Source organism: Mesoplodon bidens (assembly GCF_964165515.1).
Source record: "Mesoplodon bidens genome assembly, chromosome: 6".
NCBI classification, from domain to species: Eukaryota; Metazoa; Chordata; class Mammalia; order Artiodactyla; family Ziphiidae; genus Mesoplodon; species Mesoplodon bidens.
Window position 1 is genome coordinate 166,777 of NC_138162.1, and position 24,856 is coordinate 191,632.

The 24,856-nt window shown below is 45.3% G+C and overlaps 1 long non-coding RNA gene and 1 pseudogene across 3 annotated transcripts in view; one reads left to right on the forward strand and one right to left on the reverse strand.

Moving 5' to 3' along the window:
- LOC308618941 overlaps nt 1-24,856 on the forward strand; it is a 61,682-nt gene extending 36,826 nt beyond the window's left edge. Inside the window, exons 3-4 of one of the 2 annotated variants that reach the window (XR_014016103.1) lie at nt 9,299-9,375; nt 24,567-24,856. This is a non-coding gene — a long non-coding RNA (uncharacterized lncRNA). Of the gene's footprint in view, nt 1-9,298; nt 9,376-16,550; nt 16,612-24,566 lie in introns of those variants that run through there. The other variant, XR_014016104.1, reaches the window with a different exon arrangement.
- Nucleotides 1,030-6,927, reverse strand: LOC308618939 (putative ATP-dependent RNA helicase DDX28; annotated as a pseudogene). Its single transcript, XR_014017888.1, has 2 exons — nt 5,189-6,927; nt 1,030-1,224 (listed from the first exon to the last, which is right to left on the reverse strand). The product of XR_014017888.1 is annotated as a putative ATP-dependent RNA helicase DDX28 (transcript).

The window sequence follows — 24,856 nt, forward strand, 5'->3', positions numbered from 1 at the left end:
TCTAGGGACCCCCTCCCCCCGACACACACACACACACACACACATGCACACTGGGGATGTGCCTTCTCACAGAAGCTCAACCACTGAGATGATTTAGGGACTGTGCCCAAACTCCTGCATCCCCAGCCTCTCAAGTTTTTGCTCTGATCCCTGGCACCCCCTGGAGCTGTTCCACCTTTGGAATCTTTGCCGGGTGGCAGGAGTGCCTAGTACAGGGGTAGTGACCTAAGTCTGAGCACTGGCGACCCTAGAAATCTGTTACAGAGAAACATTTTATTGAGCAGTAAGGGACCCCACTGGGGACGGAAAGGGCTGGCAATAAAGGAGCATGTGAACCTCGGGGCAGGGTGCGTGCTGCTCGACTCTCCATCCTGTTCTTGCTTCAGGGAGCAGGGCTTCCTGGGCCTCTCTATCCTGCCTCCTGAGACCCCAGGCAGGAGGCTCTTTGGGAAGCCACAGATTGCTGCTTTCAGTTTCAAAAAGCCCAGCTCCCCCCTGGTTTGTGGTGGTGGCCGCTGACAATGGCTCAGGGCAGGAGCCCATGTGGTAGACTGCTAAGGCTTCTCTGCACCCTGTATCTGCTCCTGCATCCTCCTCGGCTTCCAGAGTGCAGACTTGACTTTCTTCAGCTCACAAAGGGGCCCCTGAGGATTGAGCAGAGGAATGTCAGGTTTTCTTCCAGGCCAGCTTCCGCCCTGGGATGTTCAGGGCAGACTCTCATTTCAAACTTCAGTTTCTGAGGCTCCTTGCTTATGGCCATTGAGTGTGCAAGGAGGCTCCTGGCTGAGAAAGACTCAGACAGAATGACGCAGGTTCTAATCTGTGGCAGTGGGCAGTTGAGGGGGGCGGGAGGGGTCACTGCAGGAAGAGGCATTCGCTGTCTTAGGCAGTTAAACCATTGCCCTGTCTTCAGAATGGTTCAGCCAGCAAGATTCTGTGGAGTCCGCCTCCTGGCACCATGCTACAATCGCCGGATTTGGGGTCTGGAGAAACCGAGATCTTCATCCGACTCTTCTGGAGCATGCTTTCTCTCGGGAGCACACCTGGGGACTGGCTTCTCGGCTTCCGCCTTTGCTGGCGTGGCCAAAGGAGCATCCCCGTAGGCCCGGTAGCCACCAACCAGGCAGTATGTCTCCCCATGCCGGCCCAACTGCATTTCTCCACACCCTCGGTTGAGGACATGGTAGTGACCAGGTGTAGGAGGAGTAATGGGAGCCACAGCTGCTGCAAAGAAAATCAGAACTGATCAGTCACTTCTGCTGTACACAGTCTCCTGCCAGAATTTCCCTCTCTCATGTCTCTCCCAGTTTCTGGCTGAAGACCTTTAATCTACTTGGCATCCAAAACACAGACTTGGCCCATCACCTCTATGAGTCCCTAGAGAAGGGACACTGGCTGCAAAAGCAATTCCTAGAGCCTACGGCTGCATCAGGTGAGGTAGTCTCTTCACTGTTTCCAGGGAAAACAGTAGAACCCGAAAGAAATTGCAACCATGATCCTCTCCATCTCTCCCTTCCACAACAGGGAAAACACTTCTTGCAGTGTGTCACTTCTGAAGCTTTAATGGAAACGTCTTTCAAGTTTTGGAAAAAGATAATCTAATATAAATTGGTTAAGGACCCCTCCCACTTTGGCAACCCCTCTTGGGCCCCATTTATAATGCCTGTTACAACCACACTGAACTCTAGCCCTCTGATACTTTTATCTAGATTAGAACAAGGCCAAATACTGAGGCAGAAGTGATCAGGAGACTCAGAACCGGGTTCTGGGTACCAAGTGTAGGCTCATATCCACCCAGCCTCCTGGGACACCGTCTGCTCAGCCCTCCAGTCTCACTAGCGCTTCATCACCCCCCTTGGTCCTTCCGGTCTTCCCATGAATAGGGCACCACCCTCTCCCCTAGTACTCAGCAGCTCAGTATGGGATGTGTCTGAGGGGACCGATATAGATGTGTACAGGACAGCACAGAGGCGCCTGGGTTGGAAGGTGCGGTTCAAGAGTGGCCCTCTTCCTCAAACTGCTCCGTTTACCATCTGCCAACAAAAATGCGCTTGTCTTTTGCTAAGAGGCCAATCAGGAAAGGGTCTGAATGGAAGCATCCTGTAGCCCAAAGCAGAAGGCAACATTTATAAAGATCAGAAGCTTCCTGAACACTAGTTCAGGGATGACCTTTCACTTGTCCTCAGCAGTGAGCACTGTGGGACCCTGAAGGTGTCCCAGGTCACTGGTATTACTTACAGCTGGGAAAGTGCTGAGGTTTACGTAGTGGGCAAGCCCCACAGGAACATGTGGCAGCCAGGTGAGGTTGTGTGTACACCATGCCTCTTCTACAGATGCCCGGTCTCGGTGTACCTGCTGCACTGCCCAGCCAGGGAACAGAGCACAGGTTTGAGTAAATATAGACGATCCGGTCAGACACTCTCTCTCAGACAACCAAAGAGATTGGTATCTGGTGGAGAACTGGTAGGGAAGTTTCTCTGAGGGCAGCACATTTCCATAGTTACGCTGCCATGGAAACTGTGAGAAGGCCTGTGAGGTCATCACTACCCAGTGAGGCCATAATAAGGAACCTGTGACTTGCGGGTCAGGCTTCAGGAGGAGGGGCAGTTTTGTGGAGGAGAGCAGGGTGGAGGCAGAGGTACTCTGCCTGGTCCCTCACACCTGGGCTTGCCCACCCATGCCCTAGTCTAGTAGACACCCCACGTGGGGCCTGCAGGTGGGCTGGTACAGCCCCAGGGGCCCCAGGAGGGCAAGAGAGACCCACATTCTGAAATTGGCTTGAGAGGCAAGATTAACGTTAAGAGACAGCTAGGTTATATGGCACTGACCCTAAGAGGCAGAGAATTGTGTGGACTGGGGAGTCAGGGAAGGCTCCTTGGCAGTGGGCCTGAAGGACAAGTGAGATTTGGACCCATGGGGAAGAGAGGGAAGACATTCCAGTTTGGAAGAATACAAGCAAAGACACACTCTTCTCGACCTTGTCCTGCCCCAAATATAAATTCATAGAACCCTCACATTTTTACACCTGAGGGCTTAGAAAAACCAAGATGTTAAGGAGCCTACCCAGTGTTACACAGCTAGTGGAGAGGGGTTCTGCTCAATGGTTACGTTCATGCCGGGGCTCCGGATTTACAGCTGATAGGAATGTGAGGACAAGCTCATGCCATTTCAAACATTTCCAAGTGATACTGAGAGAGATGTTAAAGGTGCAAAATGAGGGTGCTGAATGACCTCATAAAGTGGGAATGGTGGGCCCATTTTAATATGAAATTCAAAACAAATTCATGACAAAAGGACATAATACAAAATGACAACATAATCATTACACTCCCCTCTCCCCTAGAAGTAAAAATCATTATAATCCTCTCTCTCTCTCCACCATGAAAGGATGAGATAAAGGCTCAGCAGCAGCCCCCGTGAAAATCATGGTCAACACTGTGAAGAGGGGTTAGTAAGACGACTTGGTCCGACTCAGAGAAGGAAATAGACAACTCTGCCCTTAGCCTGATCAGGCCCACAGGAAGGAACCACATTTGGGGCAGCTTTTGATAGTGTGGCAATGAGAGAGAACCTTCTTTAGGAGGAGACTCCCTGTTGCCGACCTTGAAAAAGCAAAGATGGGACCTTCGTTTACTGGGGCTGTTGCAGAGGGGATGTGCCCAGGAGGTAGAGACTGGACTACCCTTTTAGAGGTTGGGCCACCCTGGTTGAGAACCACAGCACCTTCTATCCCTAAACTGCTTGAATCAGTGGGTGCCCGTTAGGACAGACGAAGTCAGGCCTCATTGGAGCAGACTGCCTTTTGGAGTGGTAGAAGGTAAAATGTGAAGGGGAATGCTCTGGCGGAGGTTTGTCACGGCAGGTGGGCCAGCATGAGACCATTCAGAATCTCCAAGGCTCCAGAGATTACTTGGCTGGGAGCATCCCTCTGATGTGGTGTGGGGACTCCTACCTTAACAGGACCTGGCTGGGCATCTGGGGGAGGCAGAATAAATGGTTTATTAACTTAAGAGAGCGAGAGAATCACCTTGGGGGTTCCACAAAACCACTTAAAAAGCCTTGTACCTGGATTCTTGAGCCAACCCTCAGAAAACTTATCTAGATTTGGAGTAGGGCTCAGGAAGCTGCACTTTTAATAAGCTTCCTGGGCAGTCCCACCACAGTGGTCCATGGATAGAGAGACCAAATTATTGTGTATTCTCGGTTGCTTTTGGGAGTCAAAGTGGGCAATATTAAAAACTGCAGCAGGCATATGTATAAACGGAATATTCAAGGCAAGCAGAGGTGTATAGTTATTCTATGCATGAATCAGATTTGAGAAAAGCTAGCCTGGTGGTTAAAGAACACAACCCTTAGGACAGACAGACCAGATTCTTTCCTACTGACTTGTGTGATTTTGACCAAGTTCTTTTATCCTTCTGACTGTTGCTTCATATGGAAAAGAGCTATGACTGTACATTTAGCACAATATTCTCTTTCGGCAAAGGTTGCTCTGGGTCCATTTGTGTTCTCTGCAACTTAACCCTTTCCAGTGCGCAAGCATTTTTAAGTTGTTTGGTGGAGTATTACATTTTGACTTTCAACAGTTCATTACTTTGGGCAAAGCTTATATAATGCTGCAGAGACTAGAACCTATGCAGAGATAGTGAGAGGACGTTATAAGCTTATTCTGCCGGTTTATAAAAAAGTTTAACCTTTTCTCCTCTTCCTCCACCTGCCACCAAGAGATGAGAAAGAAGGCAGAGCCTGGAAATGCACACCAAGCAATATTTCTGTGTCAGTTTGCCTTTTATTCCTCTGCCAGTACTTCCCAGAGAGATTTCACCAAAAGTGCCTAAGCTTGCCATGGCCATTGTTGTGAAGAAAAATTCTCTTTATTGCTAGTCACATCCCCTTTTCCTTCTCTTGGAGGCTTAATGGATGTTTGGGGGCAGGAAACAAAATTTAAACTAAAACATCAATTGAAAGAGCCTTCGTCCTAAGTGTGGTAGTTTGGAGTGTGAATCTTCTCAGAGTCTACTGAATTCTGCCCCATTGGAAACTGTTATTAAGGGACACCCATAGAAACATCTCTTATTGTTAGAAACCATGACATAATACAGAGCCAAGATCGACATTATTCTTCACGTGAAAGACTACAGAGAGCCAAGCTCAGTAGTTCACCCTCAAGTGTTAGCCAGCAACTTACCTTCTGAAGCCAGACAGCAGCCCGGGTCTTCAGAAGGTGACTAGGCAGCCCAGAGCACCCTACTGACAAGTGTGCTCACCCATCCAGCACAGAGGGAAAGGTCCCTGTTATGGCATCATATATAAGCCTGCTGCAATAAGGTTTGCTGGTGCAAAGGCTCTCTCGCTGAGGACCCCAGTCCTGGAAGGCTTCTCCTCTGGCGAGCTGCCAGTTCAATCTTCTGAGCCAGGCTCACGTCCCAGGGATGGGTCACAAAGCTGACGACGGTGCCTGGCACCTCGCTCCCCACCCGGCCCACCCTCCCTGCTCTGTGGATGTAGTCTTGCAGGGTGAGAGGGAAATCATAATTGATGACTAGTTCCACCTGGGTGCTGTCCAGGCCCCGAGAGGCAATGTCTGTGCAGAGAAGAATGTCTCGGGAGCCCTTCTGGAAGGACTGGAAGATGCCTGCTCTCATTGAGGCTGGCATCTGTCCCTGCAGTCTTAAGTGTTGGATTTTGTGGTCATCCAGAATATATACCCCAGCCAGTTCACAGTGCTGTAGCAATTACAGAACACCAGAACAGTTCCTGTGGCGCCAGTCCTATATGCTCTGTCATGCTGCCTGAGGATCTGTACCAACCCAGTCACCTTCTCTGTTCCCTTCGGCCTCATGAATGTCTGTCTGACATGAGGCACGATGCAGTGGAGCTTGTCACTGGTAACGGGGGTTAGAGAGTCTAAGCTGGCAACTTTACTCAGCAGCTGGCCTACACCTTCGGGAAATGTGGCACCCACCAGCACTAACTGAGCTTTGGGATTGAAGGGGTCTTTTAAGTCAGCTGGGCCTTCTGCTGTATGGCTCCCCTCCAAGATGTAATCCACCAGTTCCAGGAAGCTTTCATCCAACACCAAGAAGGAGAGCGGCTCCAGGCTGATCAGTTGAGTTTTCAGGGCCTTCCACAGAGTCCCCGGAGTGGCCACCAGAATATCTGCTGGAGGTTGTTTGGACAGTTGCAGCCTGATCCTCCTCGTGCCATGGCCTCCCCCTAACTCCCGCACCTGGAGGTCCAAGGAGCTGCCCAAGGGCTGGGCCACGGCACGCACCAGTTCGGCTAATTCTCGAGAAGGCACAAGAACCAGGCCTCGAGGAGCAGGGATACGACAGGGGTCCAGGCTTGGCTGGCCCAACAGCCGTTGAAGGAGAGGTAGCATGTAGCTGACAGTTTTGCCACTGCCGGCTTCTGCGGCGCAGAGGATGTGGCGGCTGCGAAGGAGTGGGGGGATGGTACTCGACTCCACGGTTGTGGGCCGAACAACTTCGAGAGCAGCCTCTTGTAGTGCACTCAGAACGCGGAGCTCCAGACCCAGTTCGGTTCAGCTGCCCTTGGGCGAAAGGTTCCGCAGCGCTGGAGTCTCATGTTGCGCGCACTCGATGGAGAAATGGTCCGCGTGGGTGCGCGGATTCCTCCAGCCGCGCGAAGAGAGTGGCGCGGGTTCCAAGGGCCCAGCGTGAGGTGTGACGGCTCGTTCAACTCCGGTCGCCGCGCTGACATAAGCAGCAGCCCAGGTCGCGCCAGCACCGGCCGCGGGGGGCTCCGCTGCCCACTCTGCCTCTCTTCCTGCCACCGCTGTAGATCCCGCAGGATGCGCACCACGGGTAGGGGCTCGTTGGGACCGCAGACCATCAGGTCCCGGCGAGGCGCCAGAAGCAAACGAGCCGCGAGCAACCACAGCCACAGCTGCCCTGCCAGAGCCATACTCCCCTTGTTGCGGGAGAGGCGCACGACAGTGACGTCACGGGCGCGCCAAGGCCTCGCGGACGGTGGCTGGCGTGGCTCAGGAAGGCCCGCGGAATCGGCGAACTGTGTGGAAGGAGCGGTATCTGTAGAGCTCAGCAGCGGCGAGGTCTGTAGGTCCGAACGGGATGGTGACTCCAGACCCCGGCCAACCTTGGGGAAGGGTGCGCGACGGAGGCAGGACCGGGGTCCGGCGATATGCGGCGATGGGGCCCTGGCATTACGAACCAGGAGGGCGGAGGAGGGCTTCTGGCGATCTGATGTCCGATCCCTGCCATGCTCTGTTGTCGCCCTCACAGCTCCTGTCATGGCTTGGCCAGTTCGGGTCTCCCGCTGTGACTTATGAGGGTGCGACGATGTTTTCCCAGATGTGGTCCCCGTGTAAGGTCTTTGAATACAAGTATTTATTGAGAGTCTGAGTGAATGGTCAGGCCTGGGGGCCGAGACCAGGAGTCCGGAGTCGTAGGTCCAGGCTCACCCTTCCCTTAGAGCTCCCCAGAGAGCTGAGGGCCCCGAGGGCAAGCTGATGGCTTTCAGCGTATCTTCTCTAAAGTCAAGAGAACTCATCTCTTGGTACTTTTCCCCTTTCTTTTCAGCTGAGGTTCATTCTCCCCTCCCTTGTCACCCTTTCCAACTTCTCATCCTGAACCCACTGCTTTCTTGGGTAGTTCACCTCCACCGGCTTCCCAGTCAGATAGCACAATTCTGTAAATAGCAGCGAGGAGGGTCCTGCGACAGGTTTGTGGCCTGTCTCACAAAGCCATGGTCAGGCAGAATATTTTACTTGAATTCAGCTGTTCAGGTTGCCAAAAAGCCTTACACTACTGGTCCTTCTTGAACGGATCCCGAAAATGGGTGTCTGATCATTTCTGTAATTTCCAGGGCCTGGGGTAGGAGATAAGGTTAACGTGGATTAACCACCTGGGAGGTTCTTAACATCTGGAGAAAGAGTTTTACTTTCATCAGATACCGTTATAGAGATACATACTATTAAGTTTCAGATAGCATTTTGCTATACGATAGACGTTCTGGAGAGTTACCTGTTAAGCCAGCAGAGGAGAGAGTTTTTTTTTTTTTTTTTTTTACAAATTCAGTTCTTTTTTTTTTAAATTATTTTTATTTATTTATTTATTTATGGCTGTGTTGGGTCTTCATTTCTGTGCGAGGGCTTTCTCTAGTTGTGGCAAGCGGGGCCACTCTTCATCGCGGTGTGTGGGCCTCTCACTATTGCGGCCTCTCTTCTTGTGGAGCACAGGCTCCAGACGCGCAGGCTCAGTAATTATAGCTCACGGGCCCAGTTGCTCCACGGCATGTGGGATCTTCCCAGACCAGGGCTCGAACCCGTGTCCCCTGCATTGGCAGGCAGATTCTCAACCACTGCGCCACCAGGGAAGCCCGAGGAGAGAGTTTTGAGTACTCATGGGTGAACAGAGTCATTGGATAGAGCAGTGGCTCTTGAGTGAGGGTGATTTTGCCATCACCCGTCCTCCAGAACGTTTGACAATGGCTGGAGACATTTTTCTTTGTCACATCCGGGGTGTGGGGGCGGGTGGGGCGGTGCTGCAGACATCGAGTGGGTAGTGGCCAGGATGCTACTACATATCGTACAAGGCATAGGACAGCCCTCCCCACCACCCCAAAAGAATTATCTGGCCCAAAATGTCAATAGTGTGCTATGGAGAAACCTTGGATAGAGGCTGAGGACTGAAGAGAGGCTGAGGTTCTCACATGTACTCTCCCTTCAGGTTGTCAGTCACATTTGCCAGACCCTTGTGTGGCCCTGCCCCTTTCCTAGAATCTGTAGCAGGCACACTGATGCCATTGCTTGTCACGGCCTTGGGATGAGAAAACCTTGGGGGCTCCTCAAAGTCATAAACACAGGAAGGAAGGAGTGATTTAGGAGGGTGACGTGGGAGAAGAGAGCTTTAGGAAGAACAAAATTGTCCTCATGTGTTTGGGAAATGTGCCAGGTGGAAAAGAGATGAGGTGTGCCATGGGGTGTACCATTGCAGAAGGCAGACTGGGACTGATGCGTGACAGGGAGTCAGATTCTGAACTTGATATAGACTGCTGTAGCAACTAGAAGTGCCTAGACCTGTCTAGACAGTGCTGGGTTTCCTGTCACTGCAAAGTTCATGTATAGGCTGATGACCAGTGACTGGTGATATGAAAGAGGGGATTTCATATAAAGGATGCTCTAAGATATTGTGATTCTACACCACTTTTGCGATTCTTTCCCAGAACTCGGAGCTCCTCGTTCGTTAGCTGAAGAGCTCCTTGGATGTCTGCTCTGACAAGTTTCATCCATTTACATGTGCCACTCATTTTTCAGGTACAAAACGAAGAATCGCTTTGCACAAAGCCAGAAGGGATACACTGAAAGAATGATCAGAAAAGAATAATACATAGGTAAGCATTTACATTGACTTTCTCCACATAGTTGAGACAGGGTAGCTGGTTAGTGGCTGCTTTCTCGTGCTCGAGCCCTTACAAAGTGAATCTCCTCAGCATGTCATAGAGGTTGGAGCCTGTCTGAGCCTGTGTGTCTCTGCCCGTGGCCCCTAGTTTCTTCGTGTCATTGCTTTAGATACTGTGTAAGGCCCTTCTCTTTTCCTCCTGCTCACAGCAGACATTGAGTAACCTCTAGTTGTGACTGAGATGCATATTTCACAGTATAGTACTTTAGAAATGAGAAAAGTTTACTTACTGTGGAAACAAATGTAGGCCCCTGGGAGTGTTAGTGTCACTTGGTAATGTTTTTCCCAGGGCTGCCATGGTAACTGACGTTGCCTGGTTACTCAGTTTTGAAAAGAATTCTTCTTTGGATCTCAGGTGATAGTGGTACATTCCTTCCTTCATTTATTCATTCAGTATATATTTTCTGAGTACCATGTATAGGCCAGGTACTTTTCATATGGACAGTGAACGAAACAGACAAAATTCCTGCCCTAGTGAACTGTATATTCTGATTTAATTGGCTTCGGGTGAGGCCTGGCCATTGGTAGTTTTAAAAATCTCTCCAGATGATTCTAATGTACAGCTAGGTTTGAGCATCACAGTCATAAGTGAAGCACTTTGGGAATTGCAAAGGCACTGCAGAAATAAAAAGTGGCTATTGGTATTCCTTCGCTATTCCTGCATTCTCCTGCCTGCAGCAGGACTGTTGTACAAGTGCTGATCATTTTCTTTTCAGCCCTTTTCGCTGTTTGCCTAGACCCTTTATCCCTCTTTCTAACCCAACACCCTACCTCCTTCTGGTCTTTCAACCTCCAGTCCATCATCTGTTCGGGATTTATCCTAAACTTCGTGGGAAGCCATTGCAGGGTATAAACAGAGAAGTGATGTTAGCAGAGATGCCTTTTTCAGACACCATAGTGGCTATTGTAAGAGAATGGATAGGAGCGGGCAGGAGAAGATTTGGGGAGACTCATTAGGAGGCTGGCTTTGTGCACAGTGGTGGCCTTGGAGGTGGAGTAAGGCAGGCAGGTTAGAGTCATATTTGGAAGGTTAGTGATGGCTTGGAGGCGAATAGGAGTAAGTGATGAATTGGATGTGGGGAGTGTGGGTTAATGGTGTGTAACTGGGTAAATGGAGGTGCTACTTACTGAAATGGGAAAGATTTTCTCCCCACATATTGGCCTGATAAACACCTTCTCACCCTTTAGACCTTGAATCAGATTCTTTCTTTTTCTTATTTTCATGTATTTTATTTTATTTCGTTTTTATTTGGGCTGTGATGCCGGGTTTCAGGATCTTACTTCCCCAACCAGGGATTGATCTCAGGCCCAATGAACTGGAGGCACGGGTTCCTAACCCCTGGACCACCAGGGAATTCCCAGCAGTGATTTTTTCTTTGTTTTTTTTTTAATCTACATTTTAATTAATTAATTAATTAAGTTTTGGTCGCGTTGAGTCTTCGTTGCCGTGCGTGGGCTTTCTGTCGTTCCCGCGAGCAGGGTCTACTCTTGGTTGCTGTGCACAGGCTTCTCAGTACAGTGGCTTCTCTTGTGGCGGAGCATGGTCTCTATGCACACGGGCTTCAGAAGTTGTGGCGCATGGGCTCAGTAGTGGTGGCTCATGGGCTTAGTTGCTCTGAGGTATGTGGGATCTTCTTGGACCAGGGAGCAAACCCGTGTCCCCTGCACTGGCAGGCGGATCCTTGTTTTGCTTTTGTTTTTTTTTTTAACATATTTATTGGAGTATAATTGCTTTACAATGGTGTGTTAGTTTCTGCTGTATAACAAAGTGAATCAGCTATATGCATACGTATATCCCCATATCCCCTCCCTCTTCCGTCTCCCTCCCACCCTCCTGACCCCACCCCTGTAGGTGGGCGCAAGGCACTGATCTCCCTGTGCTGTGCAGCTTCTTCTCACTAGCTAGCTATTTTACACTTGGTATTGTATATATGTCAGTGCTACTCTCTTACTTGGTCGCAGCTTACCCTTCCCCCTTCCCGGGTCCTCACGTCCATTCTCTGCGTCTGCGTCTTTATTCCTGTCCTGCCCCTAGGTTCATCAGAGCCATTTTATATTTTTAGATTCCATATATATGTGTTAGCGTACGGTATTTGTTTTTCTCTTTCTGACTTACTTCAGTCTGTATGACAGACTCTAGGTCTATCCACCTCACTACAAGTAACTCAATTTCGTTTCTTTTTATGGCTAATATTCCATTGTATGTATGTGCCACATCGTCTGTCGATGGACACTTTTATAAATTAGACTGGAATGTTCCCTGATAAACCCCCACAAGCTTATGTCTCCTTACTTATGTTTGTTTTGTAAATTTAAATTATATATATTTTTTGGAATACTCTTCCATTGAGTACATCGTCCACTTCTTTGTCCATTCGTCTTTTGATGTACGTTTTCATTGCTACCAACTGTTGACTATGGTAAATATTGGTGGAGTGCAGGATTGCCAGGCTATGACTATTTTATTGTCATTTTCTCAGATAATAGGACCAGCAGTCGGTATGCTTCATTGAGTGGTAGATCAATGTTTAATTTTTCAAAGCACTTCCGTTGTGTTTTCATTAGTGTCTCTTACCACGTCCCCCTCAGAACCGAGGGTGCACATTTCTCCACAGCCCCTTCAGCATTTAATGTTTGCAGCATTTTTACTCTTGACCATTCTGACTGGTGTGAGCTGTTCGGTTTTTATAATTTGTGTGTGCATGTCTTTAAAAATTCCTAAAATTCATCATTTTTCCACGCCTTTTTCTTTTCTGTTAAAAGGAAAGCAAAGAAAAAAGTGTGAGTGCAATATACCTCTTGAAATTGTCCTCTTGGAAGGTTGCCCTCCTTTGAATTTTTTGGCCGATTTTAGACCCCAGGATTTTTTTTGGAGGGCAGGTGTCATTTACAGAGCTGCACCTCTGATGAGTATTTAGTGACCTTTAGCAATGGGAGTAAAACTGCTGTTGTGGGAAACGGCCACAAGGAGGCAGAATTTCTCCAGCCCCAAATCTGGGTAGTAGGGCAGCAGAGCCTTTCTGGAAGTCGCGTTCCTAGGTTGTAAATTTAAAGCAACCAAAATTTTTACATTATATATGTCTATTCATGTACAGAACTTCTTCCCATGTAAAATATTACACAGTGTTCCATAGACCTCCCTTGCTATAGGGTCGGGCTTTTTGACATATGTATATAATATGTATTGGTATACGTAACACTGATCTTAATTTATCCATTCGTCCCACCTTTCCTTTTAGATAAGTATAGTTTTCTCCTACATCTGTGAGTGTCTTTCTCTGTGGAAGTATTTTCATTTGGGTCCGTTATTAGATAACGCCTATAAATAATATCATAGGATATAGGTCTTTTGCTTTGCAACTTACCTCATGTTCCGTGATTATCTCTAGGCTCACCTGTGGTGCCTCAAAGAGCAGTATTTCATTGTTTTCCATGGCGAATATTCCATTGTGTACATGGACCTCTTCTTCTTTATCCATTCACCTGTTGATGGACATTTTGGTTGCTTCACCATCTTGGCTATTGTGAATAAGGCCACAGTGCAGCTGTTGTAGCCTGTGTCTTCCCGATTCTGGACTTCTCAGGTGAGAGGCCTAGCGGTGGGCCTGCTGCATTGAATGGTAGCTCAATTTTTACTTTTCTAATGCAGCACTTTTCTGTTCTCATTATTGGCTGTTACCACTTTACATCTCACCAGCAGCTAGAGGGTACACAGTTCTCTAAAACTCCTACAGTATTTATTGTTTGTAGACTTTTTGTTGATCGTCAGTTGACAGGTGTGATTTGTAAACTTTTTGTAGATTAGAGTTGCATGAATCTAATAATTCCTGAGGTTGAGATTTTATTCATTTTCCTTTTTTTTTAAAGAGAGTGAGTCAAACTTACCTCTTCATACTATCTTCTTGAAACATTTGCCTGTTTTGAATTTTTTTGTCCATTCCCTACCTCAGCACAATTTTTTTAGGGCAGTTGTCCTTTACAGCGCTGAGTCCTTGTGAATGTTAAGTGACCATTAGCTGTGGGCTTAAAGCCGCACTTGTGGGAAACGTCCACAAGCCGGCAGCATTTGTACTTTTCCCACTCGGTTTTTGGGCAGTAGAGCCTTCCTGGAAATCGTGTTAGTAGGCGGCAAATAAGAGTGGAATGTGCCAGGGAAAACCCCCAAGAGCTTATATCTCCTTACTTCTTGATTGTTTTTTAAATTTAATTTTTATTAATTATCAGAGAACATTTGATAAAAAATATTTTGCTTCTCCTAGGTGTACAGAATCTGGTTCATTATACCAATGTATCTGTCTATTCATCTTTGGATCCCTTCCCATGTAGGTTATTACAGAGTGTTGAGTAGACCTTTCTTGGTATTCTATAGGTATTTTCTGATTATATATTTCATATGTATTAGTACATGTCTGTTAAGCCCCATATCCTTATTCATGCATTCCTTACAACTTGCCATTTGGTTAAACATAATTTTGTTTTCTTAATCCATGCGTTTCCTTCTCTTGGAAATACGTGGGTATCAATTTTTAGGTAACACCTAGAAGTGATGTTATACGATAGCTGTGTTTCAGTTTCTTTCTTACTTGAAGTTAGGTGATTATCTGTAGGTCCTTGTATGGTGGTGCAAACGGCACTCTTTCATTGTTTTCCATGGCTACTATTCCATTGTGTTGATGGACCACTTTTTCTGTGTGCATTTTTCTGTCGTTGGACATTTTGATTTCTTCCAAGTCTTGGCTATGGTAAATATTCCTGCAGTTCAGGATTGCCATCCTGTGTCTGTTTCAATCTTGTCTGCTCATGGGATAGGCGCATCTAAGGACCTCCCAGATCACATGGTAGCTGAATTTTTACCTTTAAATGCACCTCCATTATTTTCTCACTACTGGCTGTTACCAGTTTACATCCCCCTAGCAGCTGGCGGGTACACAGTTCTCTAAAACCCCATCAGCATTTATTGTATGTAGACTATTGGCTGAAGATCATTCTGACGGCTGTGAAGTGATCGTTTCTGTAGATTGGATATGCACGGCTTCATCAATTCCTGATGTTGAGCATTTTTCCATTCCCCCATTTTTTAAGAAAAATAAAAGCCAAAATGTGTGTAAAATATGCGTCTTGAAACTGTCTTCTTGAAATGTTGACATCTTTTGTATTTTCTGGTCGATTAACGACCCTAGATTTTTTTGGATGGCAGCTGTCATTTTCAGGCCTGCAATTATTTTAAATATTAAGTGACCATTAGCGCTGGTTTAAAAGCTGCTGTTGTGTGATACGGCCAAAGGCGGCAGCATTTCTCCTTACCAAATCTGGTTACTAGGGCAAAAGAGCCATAATGGAAGTTGTGTTGTTGGTTGTCAATTAGAATGCAATGTGCCAGCAAAAAGTCCCTGAAGTTTATGTCTCTTTACTTCTGGTTTGTTTTTTTAATTTAATTTTTATTTTTCATCACACAAATTTCACTACAATCTCTTGTTTGTTCTAGGTGTGCAAAATGTGTTTCTTTTACATGTACACATATATCTATTCTTCTTTGGATCCTTTTGTCAAAAAGCTCAACCTCATGAATTATTAGCCTGATGCAAATCTAATCTACAAAAAGGTTTCAACTCACACCAGTTGAGTGACCATCATCAAAACGTCTACAAACAATAAATGCTGAAGGGGTTCAGAGAACTGTGTACCCTCTAGCTGCTGCGGGGAGATAAACTGGTAAGAGCCAGTAGTGAGAAGAGAGTGGCCGTGCGTTTAAAGGTAAAAATTGAGCTGCCATGTGACCTGGTAGGTCCTTTCATGCGCCTATCACTGAGCACACCAGAATGAAAAAGATACTGGCTGGCAATCCTGCACTGCAGGAACACTTATCATCGCCAAGATTTGGAAGAACCCAAAATGTCCATCAAAGGAAAAATGGACAAGGAAGAAGTGGTCCATGTACACAATGGAATATTAGCCATGGTAAAGAATAAAACTGTGCCCTTTGCACCGCCATAGAAGGAGCTGAAGATCATCACCCAACTTGAAGTATGAAAAAAATTGAAAGACAGACATCCTATGACATCACTTATAGGTGTTACCTAAAAATTGATACCCACGAACTTATTTCCAAGAGAAGGAAAAGCATGGATTAAGAAAATAAAATTACGTTTAACCCGATGGAAAGTTGTATGGAATGGATGAATTAGGGTATGGGGGTTAAGAGACATGTACTAATAATACATATGAAATATTTAATCACAAAATACCTATGGAATACCAAGGAAGGTCTACTCAACACTCTGTAATAACCTACACGGGAAGGGCTCCAAAGATGAATAGACAGATACATTGATATAATGAACCAAATTCTGTACACCTTGGAGAAACACAGTATTTTTTATCAAATTTGCTCTGATAATTAATAAAAATTAAATTTAAAAATCAATCAAGAAGAAAGGAGATATAAGCTCTTGGGGGTTTTCCCTGGCACATTCCACACGATTTCCAGGAAGGTCTACTGCCCAAAAAGGGAGTGGGAAATGTACAAATGCTGCCGGCTTGTGGACATTTCCCACAAGTGCGGCTTTAAGGCCCACAGCTAACGGTCACTTAACATTCACAAGGACTCAGCGCTGTAACGGACACCTGCCCTAAAAAAATTGTCCTGAGGTATGGAATGGACAAAAAATTTCAAAAGAGGCAAATGTTTCAAGAAAACAGTATAAGAGGTTTGACTCACTCTCTTAAAAAAAAAAAAGGAAAATGAATAAAAGCTCAACCTCAGGAATTATTAGATTCATGCAACTCTAATCTACAAAAAGTTTACAAATCACACCTGTCAACTGACGATCAGCAAAATGTCTACAGACAGTAAACACTGAAGGGGTTTTAGAGAACTGTGTACCCTGTAGCTGCTGGTGAGATGTAAAGTGGTAACAGCCAATAATGAGAACAGAAGGGAGCTGCGTTAGAAAAGTAAATATTGAGGTACCATTCGATGCAGCAGGCCCAGCGCTAGGCCTCTCACCTGAGAAGTCCAGAATCGGGAAGACACAGGCTGCAACAGCTGCACTGCGGCCTTATTCACAATAGCCAAGGCGGTGAAGCAACCAAAATGTCCATCAACAGGTGAATGGATAAAGAAGAAGAGGTCCATGTACACAATGGAATATTCACCATGGAAAACAATGAAATACTGCTCTTTGAGGCACCACAGGTGAGCCTAGAGATAATCACGGAACATGAGGTAAGTTGCAAAGCAAAAGACCTATATCCTATGATATTACTTATAGGCGTTACCTAATAACGGACCCAAATGAAAATATTTCCACAGAGAAAGACACTCACAGATGTAGGAGAAAACTATACTTATCTAAAAGGAAAGGTGGTGGGGATGGATACATTAAAGTCAGTGTTACGTACACCAATACATATTATATACATATGTCAAAAAGCCCGACCCTATAGCAAGGGAGGTCTATGGAACACTGTGTAATATTTTAGATGGGAAGAGGATCTGTACGTGAATAGACATATATAAGGTACAAATGAACCAGATTGTGTACAGCTAGGACAAACAATATTCTAATCATTACCCTGATTACAAAAATTAAGACAACCAACAAGAAGTAATGAGACATAAACTTATGGGGGTTTCTCCCGGCACATTCCATTCTAATTTAAAACCTAGGAACACGACTTCCAGAAAGGCTCTGCTGCCCTACTACCCAGGATTGGGGAATGGAGAAGTGCTGCCTCCTTGTGGCCGTTTCACACAACAGCAGCTTTAAACCCAATGCTAATGGCCACTAACTATTCACCAAACGTGCAGTTCTGTAATGACACCTGTCCACCAAAAAACTCCTGGTGTCGAAAATCGATTAAGAAATTCAAAAGAGGGCCACCTTCCAAGAAGACAATTTCAAGAGGTATATTGTATGCACACTTCTCCACTTTTTTAAACAGAACCAAGGGCTTGGAAAAAGGATGAATTTTAGGAATTTATAAAGACATGCAAACCCAAATTACAAAAACCTATCAGCTCACAGCAGTCAGAATGGCCATTAGCAAAAATGCTTCAAGCAATAAATGCTGAAGCGATTGTGGAGAAGTGCGTACCCTCCGTTCTAAGGGGGACGTGGTAAGAGCCACTAATGAAAACACAATGGACGTGCTTTGAAAAGGGAAACATTGAGCTACCAGTCAATCAATCATACCCACTGCTGGACCCATCACCTGAGAAAATGAGAATCAGAAACTCACAGACTGGCAATTCTGCACTCCAGCAATACTTACCATAGCCAACACTTGGAAACAACAAAAATGTCCATCAACAGAGGGATGCACCGAGAAGCAGTGGTCCATGTACACAATGGAATATTACTCCAATAAAAAGTATAACTTAAATTTAAAAACAAACATAAGTAAGGAGACGTAAGCATTTGGGGGTTTATCCGGGCACATTCCTCTCTAATTTATAACCGAGGAACACCACTGGCAGGAAGGTCTGTTTCCCTAGTACCAGCGTGGGGAACGTAGAAAGGCTGCCACCCTCTGGCCGTTACCTGCAAAAGCAGCTTTAAAGCCTGTGCTAATGGTCACTTCATGTGAACAAGTAGTGCAGGGCTGTAAATGAAACCTGCCCTCAGAATGTCTTGAGGGAGGTTAGGGCCAAAAAATTTCAAAATGTGACACATACTTTAAGAAAACACTTTGAAGAGCTAAGCTGTAATCACAGTTTGAAAAATAAAAAGGACATGCATTAAAGCTTAATTTCAGTGGATTATGAGACACACACAAATTCAACCACAAAGAGGTATCAGCTCACACCCCTCAGAATAACCATCAGCAAGAAACCTATAAACAATAAATGCTGAAGGTGTTGTGGAGAAATGCAAACCCTCAACTTTCAGTGGGACGTACCCTGGAAATAGCCACTAATGAGAACAGAATGGATATGCCTTTAAAAGGTAGACACTGAGCTACGATATCATTCAGCAGGGCCATTCCTGGACCTATAACAAAAGAAGACAGAATTGGAAAGGCACAGGAGGGCACATGTGCACTGCACAGTATTACAATAGCCAAGATATGGAAGTAACCAAAAAGTCCAGCAACAGATGGGTGGACAAAGAAGAACTGCTACATGTAGAGATGGAATATTAGCTGGGGAAAAAATGAAACAATGCCATTTGCAGCACCATAGATGTGTCTAGAAGTAATCGCGCAAGTTGTAGTAAGTGAGAAAGCGAAAGACATATCCTATCATATCACTTATAGGTGTTAGCTAAAAGTTGATACCAATGAAGATATTTCCACAGAGAAAGGCAATTACAGAATCATTAAACAACTTAGGGTTCACCATAAGGAAAGGTGTGAGGATTGGATACATTACGATATTGGTGTTAACAGAGATATACGAACGCATGTGAAATATATAATCACCAAAGACCTATGGCACACCAAGAGAAGAGTACTCAACGTTGTGTCATAACCTACATGGAAAAAGGATCTGAAGAAAAGTAGATATATGTATATGTGTAAAAGAACCCCATCTTGCACAGCTAGAACAAAGAAAACATTGTGATCAAACTGGCTGTGATCAAAAGTAAAAATTAAATTAAAAAACGAACAGGAAGGAATAAGACATAATCTTAAGGGGATTTTCCTGGCACTTTCCATTCTAACTTACAGCCTACAGCACAACTTCCATTATGGCTGTCTTGCCCTAGTAACCAGATTTGGTAAGGAGAAATGCTTCTGTCTTCTGGCCGTTTCACACAACAGCAGGTTTAAACCCAGCGCTAATGGTCACTTAATATTGAAAATAATTGCAGGCCTGTAAAAGACACCTGCCATCAAAAAAAATCCTGGGGTCGTAACTCGACCAGAAAATTCAAAAGATGTCAACATTTCAAGAAGACAATTTCAAGAGGCATATTTTATGCACATTTTGTCTTTTCTTGTTTTCCTTTAAAAAGAAAAAGGGAATGGAAATGCTCAACATCAGCAATTAATAAAGATTGCAAATCCAATCTACAGAAACTTTTACCGTACACACAGCCACCAGAATGATCATCCGGAGAATAGTGTACAATTAATAAATGCTGAAAAGGTTTTAGAGAACTGTGTACCCTCTAGCTGCTGCGGGGAGATAAACTGGTAAGAGCCAGTAGTGAGAAGAGAATGGCGGTGCGTTTAAAGGTTAAAATTGAGCTGCCATGTGATCTGGTATGTCCTTTCATGCGCCTATCACTGAGCACACTAGAATGAAAAAGATACCGGCTGGCAATCCTGCACTGCAGGAACATTTACCATCTCCAAGATTTGGAAGAACCCAAAATGTCCATCAACAGAAAAAGGGACAAGGAAGAAGTGGTCCATGTACACAATGGAATATTAGCCACGGAACAGAATAAAACTGTGCCGTTTGCACCACCATAGAAGGAGCTAAAGATCATCACCCAACTTGAAGTATGAAAAAAATTGAAAGACAGACATGCTATGACATCACTTATAGGTGTTACCTAAAAATTGATACCCACGAACTTATTTCCAAGAGAAGGAAAAGCATGGATTAAGAAAATAAAATTACGTTTAACCCGATGGAAAGTTGTATGGAATGGATGAATTAGTATATGGGGGTTAAGAGACATGTACTAATACATATGAAATATTTAATCACAAAATACCTATGGAATACCAAGGAAGGTCTACTCAACACTTTGTAATAACCTAAACGGGAAGGGCTCCAAAGATGACTAGACAGATACATTGATATAATGAACCAGATTCTGTACACCTAGGAGAAACAAAATATTTTTTATCAAATTTGCTCTGATAATTAATAAAAGTAACCAAAAAGTCCAGCAACAGATGAGTGGACAAAGAAGAACTGGTACATGTACCGACGGAATATTAGCCAAGGAAAAAAAGGACACAATGCCATATGCAGCACCGTAGATGAGTCTAGAGGTAATCACACAACCTGGAGTAAGTCAGAAAGAGAAAGACATATATCGTATGATATCACTTATAGGTGTTACCTAAAAATTGATACCAGTGAAAATATTCCCACAGAGAAGGGCAATCACAGATTCATTAAACAAACTTATGGTTCACCAATGGAAAGGTGTGAGGATTGGATACATTAGGATATTGGGGTTAACAGACATATACAAACACAGGTGAAATATATAATCACCAAAGACCTACGGAATACCAAGAGAAGACTACTCAACATTCTGTCGTAACGTACATGGGAAACGATCCCAGGAAGAATAGACATATGTTTATGTGTACAAGAACGACATCTTGCACACCTAGAACAAACCAAACATTGAAATCAAACTTGCTGTGATAAAAAATAAATATTAAAAAAACGAACAAGAAGTAGTGAGACATAAACATAAGGGGCTTTTTCCTGGCACATTCCATTCTAAATTACAACCTAGAACACGACTTCCATTGAGGCTCTGTTGCCCTAGTAACCAGATTTGGTAAAGGAGAACTGCTGCCACCTTGTGGCCGTTTCACGCAACAGCAGCTTTAATCCCAGCGCTTCAAAATAATTGCAGGCCTGTAAATCACACCTGCCCTGAAAACAAATCCTGGGGTCGTATATCGACCAAAAAATTCAAAAGACGTCTACATTTCAAAACGACAGTCTCAAGAGGCATATTTTACGCACATTTGTGTTCTGTTTCTTTTTCTTTCTTTCTTTCTTTGTTAAAAAAAAACGGGAGGGCTTCCCTGGTGGCGCAGTGGTTGAGAGTCCGCCTGCCGATGCAGGGGACACGGGTTCGTGCCCCGGTTCGGGAAGATCCCACATGCTGTGGAGCGGCTGGGCCCGTGAGCCATGGCCGCTGAGCCTGGCGTCCGGAGCCTGTGCTCCACAAGGGGAGAGGCCACAACAGTGAGAGGCCCACATACAGCCAAAAAAAAAAAAAAAAAAAAAAAACGGGAATGGAAAAAGGCTGAACATCAGGAATTAATAAAGCCATGCAAATCCAGTGTACAAAAACGTTCACCTCACAGCCTTCAGGATGATCATCAGCAGAAAAAGTCTACAAAGAATAAATGCTGAAAGGGTTTTAGAGAACTGTGTACCCTTTAGTTGCTGGTGGGATGTAACCTGGTAACAGCCAGTAGTGAGAACAGAATGGAGGTGCGTTTAAGGGTAAAAATGGAGCTACCATGTGATCTGGTAGGCCCACTCATGGGCCTATCACCTGAGTAGACCAGAATCAAAAAGACACAGGCCGGCAATCCTGCACTGCAGCAACATGTACCATAGCCAAGACCTGGAAGAAACCAAAATGTCCATCAACAGAAAAATGCATCAAGAAGAAGTCGTCCATGTACACAATGGAATATTAGCCATGGAAAAGCATGGAACAGTGCCGTTGGCACCACCATAGAAGGATCTAGAGATAATCACCCAACTTGAAGTAAGAAAGAAACCGAAAGACAGACATCCTATGACATCGCTTATAGGTGTTACCTAAAAATTGATACCCATGAAATAATTTCCAAGAGAAGGACACGCATAGATTCAGAAAACCAAATTATGTTTAACCAAATGGAAAGGTGCAAGGAATGTATGAATTAGGATATGGGGGTTAACAGACATGTACTAATACATATGAAACATATAATCACAAAATACCTATGGAATACGAAGAGAGGTCTACTCAACACTCTATAATAACATACACAGGAAAGAATCCAAAGAGGAATAGACAGATACATTGATAGGATGAACCAGAAACTGTACACCTAGGAGAATCTACATTTTTATCAAATTTGCTCTGATAATTAATAAAAAATAAATTTAAAAAGCAAACAACAATTTAGGAGATATAAGCTCTTGGGGGTTTGCGCTGGCACATTCCACTCTAATTTGAAGCTTACTAACACGATTTCCAGGAAAGCTCTGTTGCCCAAAAACCCAGAGTTGGAAATGTAGAAATGCTGTCGCCTTGTGGCCGTTTCCCACAAGAGCGGCTTTAAACCCACATCTAATGGTCACTTAACATTCGCGAGGACTCAGGGCTGTAAAGGACACCTGCCCTAAACAACTGTGCGGAGGTAGGGAATGGCCAGAAAAATTCAAAACTGGCAAATTTTTCAAGAAAATTAATATGAAGAGGTAAATTTGGCTCACTCTCTTTAAAAAAAAAAGGAAAATGGATAAAAGCTCAACCTCAGTAATTATTAGACTCATGCAACTCTAATCTACCAAAAGGTTTCAACTCACACCAGTTGACTGGCCATCAACAAAAAGCCTACAAACAATAAATATTGAAGGGGTTTTAGAGAACTGTGTACCCTCTAGCTGCTGGTGAGATGTAAAGTGGTAACAGCCAATAATGAGAACAGAAGGGAGCTGCAATTAAAATAAAAATTGAGGTACCATTCAATCCAGCAGTCACACCACTGGGCCTCTCACCTGAGACCTGAGTCGAGAAGACCCGGGCTGCAAAAGCTGCACTGCAGCCTTATTCACAATAGCCAAGACAGTGAAGCAACCAAAATGTCCATCAACAGATGAATGGATAAAGAAGAAGTGGTCTATGTATACAACAGAATATTAGCCATGGAAAACAGTGAAACACTGCTATTTTAGGCACCATAGATGAGCTTGGAGATAATCACAGAACATGAGGGAAGTCAGAAAGCAAAAGACCTATATCCTATGATATCACTTATAGGCGTTAACTAATAACTAACACAAATGAACATATTTCCACAGAGAAAGACACTCATAGACTTAGAAGTATGCTTATCTAAAAGGATAGGTGGGGTGAATGGAAAAATTAAGATTAGGGTTACCATACGTGTACAAATACCTATTAAATACCTGTATCAAAAGACCGACCATATAGCAAGTGAGGTCTACAGAACTGTGGAGACGTCCCAATTGCCTGACCGCTTTCCGACCCGCCGGGCCTCGGGTGATTGTGGAGACGTCCCAATCGCCTGACCGCCCTCCGACCTGCCATGAATTGGAGACTGAGACCAGGCACGCCCCTCTCCTTCTCCATTCACTCAGGGACAGACTGGGGGTCATGGGAACCTCAGAATCGAAACCAGATTCTAAGACACCCCCTGGGGTGTCTCCTAGCCAATTTTACAGCCCTTTCTCCCAAGATCTTTCTCCCAAGATCTCCGTTGCCGACGGCTTATTTTCCACTGTGGCCAGGCCACAATATCCTCTAGGCAATCAATCCAAATGGCCTCCTGAAGGGACTTTCGATTTTAACATCCTCCGTGATCTAGATAATTACTGCCGCAGGACGGGCAAATGGTCCGAGGTCCCCTATGTTCAGGCCTTCTGGTATTTACGCTCCCGCCCTTCCCTCTGTAGCGATTATTCCACTTCCCAGATCTTTCTTGCCAAACAGACATCTCCTACATCCAAGCCCCTAATTTCCTTTGATGATGACTCCTCTCCACTAGGCGACCCACCCGAATCTCTCGCCTCTCCCCCCTCCAGAGCTCCTCTCCAGCCTCCACCCTACCCTGAGGTGGTCCCTCCTCATCCCAAAACCGCTCCAGCCCATCCAACCGCTCCCCCACCTCCCTCAACGGTTTCTCCTCCCTTGCCCTTTGCTTCGCCAATTAGTGCACATACACGCTCTCACGACTCCCAAGATCCAAATCTCCTCTGCCCTCTGAGGGAGGTAGCAGGAGCGGAGCGGAAGGATTAGAGTTCATGTTCCCTTTTCCCTCCAAGATCTCTCTCAAATAGAAACACGATTAGGCTCCTTTTCAGCCGACTCTTCCCGCTACATCAAATAATTTCGCTACCTCTCTCAAGCTTATGATCTAACCCGGCATGATATCTCTGTGATCCTATCTTCTACTCTGACCCCTGACGAGAGGGAAAGAATTCAAACCATGCAGATCAGGTTCACCTTACCGACAACTCCATGCCTGTCGGAGTGACTGCCGTACCTGGTACCAATCCAGGCTGGACTTACCAGGATGGCCAAGATGGCCGTCGTAAACACGACCTCATGATCCAATGCCTCCTGGCTGGCATGCAGGCTGCCGCTCATAAGGTAGTCAGTTTTGAAAAACTAAAAGAGATAACCCAAGAACCTAACAAAAATCCAGCTATCTTTCTCAATCTCCTTACAGAGGCCTTAACTCTCTACACCCGGCTGGATCCCAACACCCCGGCAGGGGCAGCGGTCCTAGCCACCCATTTTACCACCCAATCAGCCCCGGACATCCGAAAGAAATTAAAACCAGCAGAAGACGGCCCTCAAACCCCTATTCGAGATCTGGTAAAGATAGCCTTTAAAGTCTACAATGGCCGTGAGGATTTGGCAGAATCCAGCTGACAGGATCGGATGCACCAGAAGGTGGCCCTCCAAACCCAAGCTCTTGTAGCCGCCCTAAGGCCGGCCATCTCCCATGGATCACAG